This window comes from Pteropus medius, unplaced genomic scaffold (genome assembly GCF_902729225.1).
Source record: "Pteropus medius unplaced genomic scaffold, Ma_sr-lr_union100, whole genome shotgun sequence".
Lineage (NCBI taxonomy): Eukaryota > Metazoa > Chordata > Mammalia > Chiroptera > Pteropodidae > Pteropus > Pteropus medius.
This window is the reverse complement of record NW_024345872.1, coordinates 1815112-1822708: the sequence shown is the minus strand read 5'-3', so window position 1 is coordinate 1822708 and position 7597 is coordinate 1815112.

The window sequence follows — 7597 nt, the reverse complement described above, 5'->3', positions numbered from 1 at the left end:
ATGTGATGCACCACATAAACAAATTAAAAAATAAGATTCATATGATTATATCAATAGATGCAGAAAAAGCCTTCAACAAGATACAACATCCATTTATGACCAAAACACTTAACAAAATGGTATAGAAGGAAAGTACCTTAATATAATAAAGGCCATATATGACAAACCCTCAGCCAGCACTATACTTAATGGTAAAAAACTAAAACCCTTTGCTCTAAGATCAGGAGCAAGACAAGGTTGTCTACTATTCCCATTGTATTTATATATAACATTGGAGGTCCTAGCGAGTGCAATCAGGCAAGAGAAAGATATAAAAGGCATCCAAATAGGAAATGAAGAAGTCAAACTATCACTATTTGCGAATAACATCATTCTCTATATAGAAAACCCTAAAGACTCCAGAAGAACACTACTAGAAACAATAAGCAAATACATCAAAGTTTCTGGATACAAAATCAATGTTCAAAAATCCATACCATTCCTATACTCTAATAATGAAGTGTCAGAAAAATATTTCATTCTTTTTTAAGGTCGAATAATATTCCATCATACATATGTATCACTTCTTTATCCATTCATCTATTGATGTACAACTTAGATTGCTTCCATATTTGAGCTATAGTAAATAATGCTGCAATGAACAAAAGAATGCATATGTCTTTTAGAATTAGTGTTTTGGATTTCTTTTGATAAATACCCAGAGGTGGAATTACTGGGTCCTTCTTTATCTCTTGTTATGGCCTTTGTTTTAAAAACTTATCGTATAAGTTTTGCTACCCCAGCTTTTTTGTTTTTTCATTTCTGTTTTCAAGAAATATCTTTTTCCATCCTTTTATTTTCAGTCTCTGTGTGTCTTTCAATCTGAAGTAAGTCTCTTGTAGGCAGCAAATGTAAGGATCTTGTTTTCTTATCCTCAGCCACCCTATATCTTTTGATTGGTGGTATAATCCATTTACATTTAAAGTAATTGTTTGGTGGGGGAGGGGCAAGCCAGCATAGACTGTAGAAGCTTTGCACATCTCCTCTTGTGACCTCACCAGAGATGTGACGGAACCACAGAGCAAACAGCAAATAGAGTTGCCTGGGGTCTTGATGAACAGAAGCGCTACAAATAGAGAGAGAATTAAGAAATCACCCTGCCATGAGAGAAGGGAGTGGAGATGTGAGGCTGACCAGTCCCATGTGGCTGAGTAAGACAGAGGCTGCGGCAGCTGCTTCTGGCAGGTACAGACATTCCTTTTAAAGGGGTCAGGACTGCAACTGAACTTTTCGCGGTGATGGACTTGCTGGCTCTGAGCACCAGTGCCGGATCTCCTGCTTGGTGGGTGCCAGGGACATACGGGTGGGGGCCGCTGAGTTGTCAGGCGTCAGGGCGAGAGCCAGAGGTGAGGCTTTCTCCTGGGCAGAAGTGCTGCCACATCTATTGTTCCTCTGTTGAGCCCTTCTCGCTCCCAGAGTGTGGACCTAGGCACCGCCATATGTGATGTCTTCAATATGGATAACAGAGGTCGCTCCGCCCCTGTGCCCCTTGCTGAACTGCTCCAAGCCTCACACTGGTGGCACCTGGCCTCAGTTTCTGTCGTTGCTTCTTGAAGCAACTTTAAGCACAGCACTTGCAGATTGCTTGCTGAATCTTAATAGATGGCTTCAGAGAGGCACAGGCTGGGGCTAAATTTGGCCTGCAGCTGAACCCCTCTCAGTACTGTGCCACTGGACACCTACTACACAAAACCATGCTAATAAGACTGGGAGATTTAGGAGCTTTGTTTTGTACATAGAAACAGTCACAGAAAGGCAACCAAAATGGGGAGACAAAGAAGAGTGTCCTACATGAAAGAAGAGAAAAGAACTCCAGGAAAAATGGAGTTAAGCAATCTACCAGATGCCGAGTACAAATCATTAGTTATAAGGATGCTCAATGAACTTAGGGGTAGAGTAGATGAACTTAGGGTAGAGTAGATGAACTCAGTGAGAACTTTAACAAAGAGATTTAAAAAACATAAAAATGGGGATGGAACTTATAAAAGGGAACCAGTCAGAAATGAAGAATACAATATCTGAAATGAAGAGTATATTAGAAGGAATCAACAGAGTGGATGAAGCGGAGGTTCATATCACCAATCTGTAGGATGAGGTAGCAGAGGACAAACAATCAGTACAGCAGCAAGAAAAAGAATCCAAAAACATGAAGATAATTAAGGGAGCCAATGAGACAATATCAAATGTAACAACATTCACATCTTAGGAGTACCAGAAGGAGAACAGAGCAAGAAGTTGAAAACCTATTTGAAGAAATAATGATGGAAAACTTCCCTAACCTGGTGAAAATAGACATACAACCCTAGGAAGCTCAGAGAGTCCCAAAGAAGATGAACCCAAAGAGACCCACACCAAGGCACATCATAATTAAAATATCAAAGGTTAAATACAATGAGAGAAAAGCAGTTCTCTACCATGGAGCTCCCATAAGACCGGCAGCTGATTTCTCAAAACAACAACAACAACAACAACAACAAAACGAAACAAACAAACAAAAAAACTGCAGGATAGAAGGTCTTGCCTCAAAATATTCAAAGTGATGAAAACCCAGTATCTACAATCAAGATTACTTTATCCAGGAAAGCTATCATTTAGAGTTGAAGGTCAGATAAAGAGTTTCCCAGCTAAAAATAAGCTAAAGGAATTCATCAACATCAAGCCAGTATTACAGAAAATGTTGGAGGGATTTCTTTAAGAAGAAAAACCATGTATCAAAATCATGAATACAAAAATGATAATAATTACATATCTATCAACAAATACCTACAATGGAAAAGAATTAAGTGCTCCAATCAATAGAGAGTGTGGCTGGATGGATTAAAAACAAGACTCTTACATATGCTGCCTGCAAGAGATTCACTTCAGATTAAAAGACATATACAGACTAAAAGTAAGGGGATGGAAAAAGATATTTCATGATAGACTTAGAGGGTATTGTGCTGAATGGAGTAAGTCAGTAAAGACAAATATATGATTTTCACGTACATGTGGAATCTAAAGAACAAAATAAAGACAACAACAAACATGAAAACAAACTCATAGATACAGACAATATTTTGAGGGTTACTCGATGGGAGGAGGTTGGGGAGTTGGTGAAAAAAGGCAACAGGATTAAGAAGTACAAATGGATAGTTTCAAAATAGTCATGGAGATATAAAGTATAGCATAAGGAATATAGTCAATAATATTGTAATAAATATGTAAGGGAGCAGACGGGTACATGATTTATTGGGGTGACCACTTTGTGAATTATATAGATCTCTAATCACTATGCTGTACAACTGAAACTAATATATTATTGTATACCAACTATAATTGAAAAAAAACCTCTGAATTGTACTATGTAAATATGAGTAACTAATTGTTATATTTCAATAAAAAATAGAAATTAAAGTAACTGTTGATAGATATGTAGTTATTGCCATTTTATTATTTCTATTTTTTATCTTTTCTTCTCATTAAAGAAGTCCATTCAATATTTCTTGTAATATTGGTTTGTTGTTGATGACCTCCTTCCGTTTTTTCTTGCATGGGAAGCTCTGTATCTGTCCTTCTATTCTAAATGATAGCCTTGCTGGTTAGAGTAATCTTCATTGCAGATCCTTATTTTTCTTCACTTTGAATATTTTGTGCTAATCCCTTCTGGCCTGAAAAGTTTCTGTTGAGAAATCAGTGGACAATCTTATAGGAGCTTCCTTGTAGGTAACTAACTGCTTTTCTCTTGCTGCTTTAAAGATTCTCCCTTTAAGATTTGGCATTTTAATGATGACGTGTGTTGTTGTAGACCTCTTTGGGTTCATCTTGTTTGGGACCCTCTGTGTTTCATTGACTTGTATGTCTATGTCCTTCACCAGGTCAGGAAAGTTTTTTTGTCATTATTTCTTCAAATAGGTTGGTCTCTCTCTTCTTCTGGTATCCTTATGATGCAAATGTTGATATGCTTGATGTTGTCCCAGAGACCCCTTAAACTATCTTCATTTTTAAAAATTATTTTCTCTTTTTAATATTCCAATTGGGCGTTTTCTGCTACCTTACCATCCAAAGTGTTGATTTGATTCTCTGCTTCATCTAATTTACTCTTGATTCCCTCTAACATATTCTTCATTTCAGTTATTGTAGTCTTCCATTCAGATTGATTATTTTTTATGTTTTTTTAATCTCCATTTTTGTTTCCTATCTCTGTTGAACTTCTTACTGAGATCATTGTGCATTTTTATAACCAGTGTTTTGAACTCTGCATCTAGTAGCTTTTTTCCACTTTGTTTAGTTCTTTTTCTGGAGCTTTGTTCCGTTCTTTCATTTGCGACATGTTTCTTTGTCTTCCCATTTGGCTACCTCCCTGTGTTTGTTTCTATGTATTAGGTAGAGCTGCTATGTGTCCTGGTCTTGGTGGAGTGGCCTTATGTATTACGTGTCCTGTAGGGCCTAGTGATACAGTCTCTCTGGTCACCTGAGCCAGGTAACGAAAACATGTTTCTTGTGTGGGTTGTGTGTATTTTCCTGTTGTAGTCGAACCTTGGTTGCTATTTGTGTGTCAGTAGGTGGGATTGACTTGGGTTGGTACGTTGTGAGGAGCGGCTGATGACTGCAGAGGAGGAGCCGTTGGGCAGAGGCTGACCTTATGAAGCAGGATTCACTTTAGCAGGGCTCTGGTGCTTTGCCAGTCTTCTCTTCGGTGTGTTGTTCTCAGATGCAGCCAAGTGATGCTCTTGAGTGGTCCAAAGCTGGATACTGGGCATGCCAACTCCCAGGTCTCCTAGGAGAGGTCTCATCACTGGCCAAATTCAGCTGCCCCCTGTGACCTGCCTGGGGCCGCCTTGCATGGGCCACAGTGTTCTGCAAATGGGCTTTGAGGTGCTTGGCAAATGCCAAAGCTGTAAACTGAGGCTGGCTGCTGGCAGTGCCAGGCTTGTGGCTGCTCAACAAGAGGTACCAGGCATACCGAGGCCAGATGCTTGTCTGTTGTTTGTGAACATTTGAGAGATTTTAGGAAAGTCCACAGCATGAGCCAAGACAGGTTGTTTATATGGAAAAGCCACTGAAAGTGGCTTTGATGGGCCCACAAGTTAGGTGGAATGGGGTTTCAGTGAATCACCAGGGCAAGGCAAACGGTCTTAGCCAGGTTGATAGAGCCTCAGATATAGTGGCTGCCTGGGTCTGCACACTGGATTGGTGAAGGGCTCAACAAAGAAAATATGTTTTTTGACAGTACTTTTGTCTGGGAGAAAGCTGACCCTCCAGTCCTTGCCCTGAAGCCAGACAATACAGTTCCTCCTCGTATGTCCCTGTCACCTTTTATGCTGCTACCCCAGTGCTAGAGTTTAGGAGTGAGTACTCAGTGTATAAGTTCATGTAGGGGCCCTTAAAAGGATTCCTTGGAACCCTGGCTGCCATCTGTTTCAATCAGCCACAATCTCTGCTGGTTTTCACAGCCAGAAGTTGTGGGGACCTCTCTTCCCAGAACCGGAATCCTGGGATGGAGAGCCTGATGTGGAGCTGGGATTTCTCACTCCTCAGGGGAGATCTCTGCAGCTGAGCTTTCCTCCCAATTTTCAACAGCTGCACTCTGGTGTGGAGCCTGTTCTGTGTCTCCGCCCCTCCTGCCAGTCTCGATGTGGTTTCTTCTGTATATTCTTAGTCATAGGATTTCTGTTCAGCCAGACATCAGGTGGTACTCAATGATGATTGTTCTGTAGTTTAGTTGTAATTTTGATGTGGGGACTTCTACAAGAACAGCATTTACCTAGTCTGCTATCTTGATGGGAAATCTTAAAATTTTTCAATGTTTTTATTCTGAATCTTCTCTCTCTGTTTTTTTTTTACTAAGTCTTCTCTTAATAGAGTAATTTTTCCTATTAATATTTATTGTAGTTAATGGTATACTTCTGTTTAGTACTGCTATCTTATTTTATGTTTTCTATTTGTCACTTTTTTGTTTTATTTTTCTCTTTTCCCTTTTAGCTGGAGTGATAATTTTTCTTTTATTTCTTGTCGTTTCAAAGATGAGTATGCTCTTTCAATGCATCTGTTTGGTATTCCTAAGACACATTTATATATATTTTTTTGAAAATTAAAAACTAAATTTTATTAGAACCCATACTTTACCTTATATTAGACAATAACCTTAGTAACAATTTCTTTTCTATTGTCTCCCAAGTTGTGATCTCCTGGAATTTTAGTTCCAAATAATTATAAAAAATTATTGTGATGTTATGCACTTACAATTATTTAGACTTAACTGCAAAGTCTGTTTTGTTGCTTGTGGTTGTTTCTTTTATCTCATATTTTTTTAATGGAAAATTTTGGGATTTCTTATTTTCTTTTACTCTTTGGTGTTCAGAAATTTCACCACATATGAGTCTTTAGTTTACCTTGTTTTGCACTCAATGGTGTCTTTCTCTCTGAAAACCAATATTTTTAAAAATAATTTCTCAGAAATTGTCTTCTATTATTGATTTATTAACTTCATATCTCTTTTCTTTCTATTCTTTCCTTTTGGAATTTTGCCACGTGGATGTTGAAATTCTGGATCTAACACCCATGTCTATTATTGCTTTCTCAAAATTTCTATTAGTTTTTTTCTTTTGTACTGTTCTGTGAGAATCTTTTGGTCTGATGTTATAATACATAGTTTTTTGTCTTCTGCTGTCCCATGATACTATTTCATATATCCATTATATGCTTTATTTTTTTTTTACCTTTCATTTATGTAGTTTCCAGAGCCTACCATTGGTTTTGTTTTACATAAGCATTTTCCTTGTTTATGGGTTTGATAATTTCTCTTATCTTTCTGAGAACATTGCTTTATTTTAAAGTCTTTTTTCATTTGTTATATTTACTCTATTTCTTTTGAGATTAGTTTTTCTGTTTATTAATTTTGATAAGTTTTTTATATGGTGTCTGTTATTTAAATATTAGTTACCATTTCTTACTTGTTGTGTTTATTTTTGAGATTTTATATTAGCTCGTCTACAGATATTGCTATTGTAAAGCCTACCTATGATAATTCTGTGGAAGAAACATGACTTGCTGCTAGATTAGGTATGCCAGTAATTTATCATTTAGGCATAGCAGCTACCTACTACTTCTAACTTATTTTGAGCAAAAGGCAGCAGCAAAATTTGTACCGAGGCTGAAGCATTGTATGAGAATTGGCACCCAATTAATTATGATGATATTTCCAAAGACTCCTTCTTGCTTTTTTATATCACTGATGCTGGGCTTGAAGATTTCTAGATCACTCTTATTTTTAAAATGATCTTCACATATATTTTTGTGGTTTATTTTAACTATTTTTCTTAATATAATGGGAATGATTCTCAGTCTACAAAGTCATGTGTGCTAGAATTATTACATTCTTAATTTTCTATATATAAACTCCGAATTCTCTTAATCTTATAGTTGTAAGTCTTAGACATGTTACCGTCTAGCTGTGACAATTATGTACATTTGTTATTATTTAATTAATTAGTAGTTTGTGAAGTTATTAAGATCATGTGTTTTTTAATGAAGCTTATTATTTATTTACTTATTAATATTTTATTGCTTTATGTTTTTA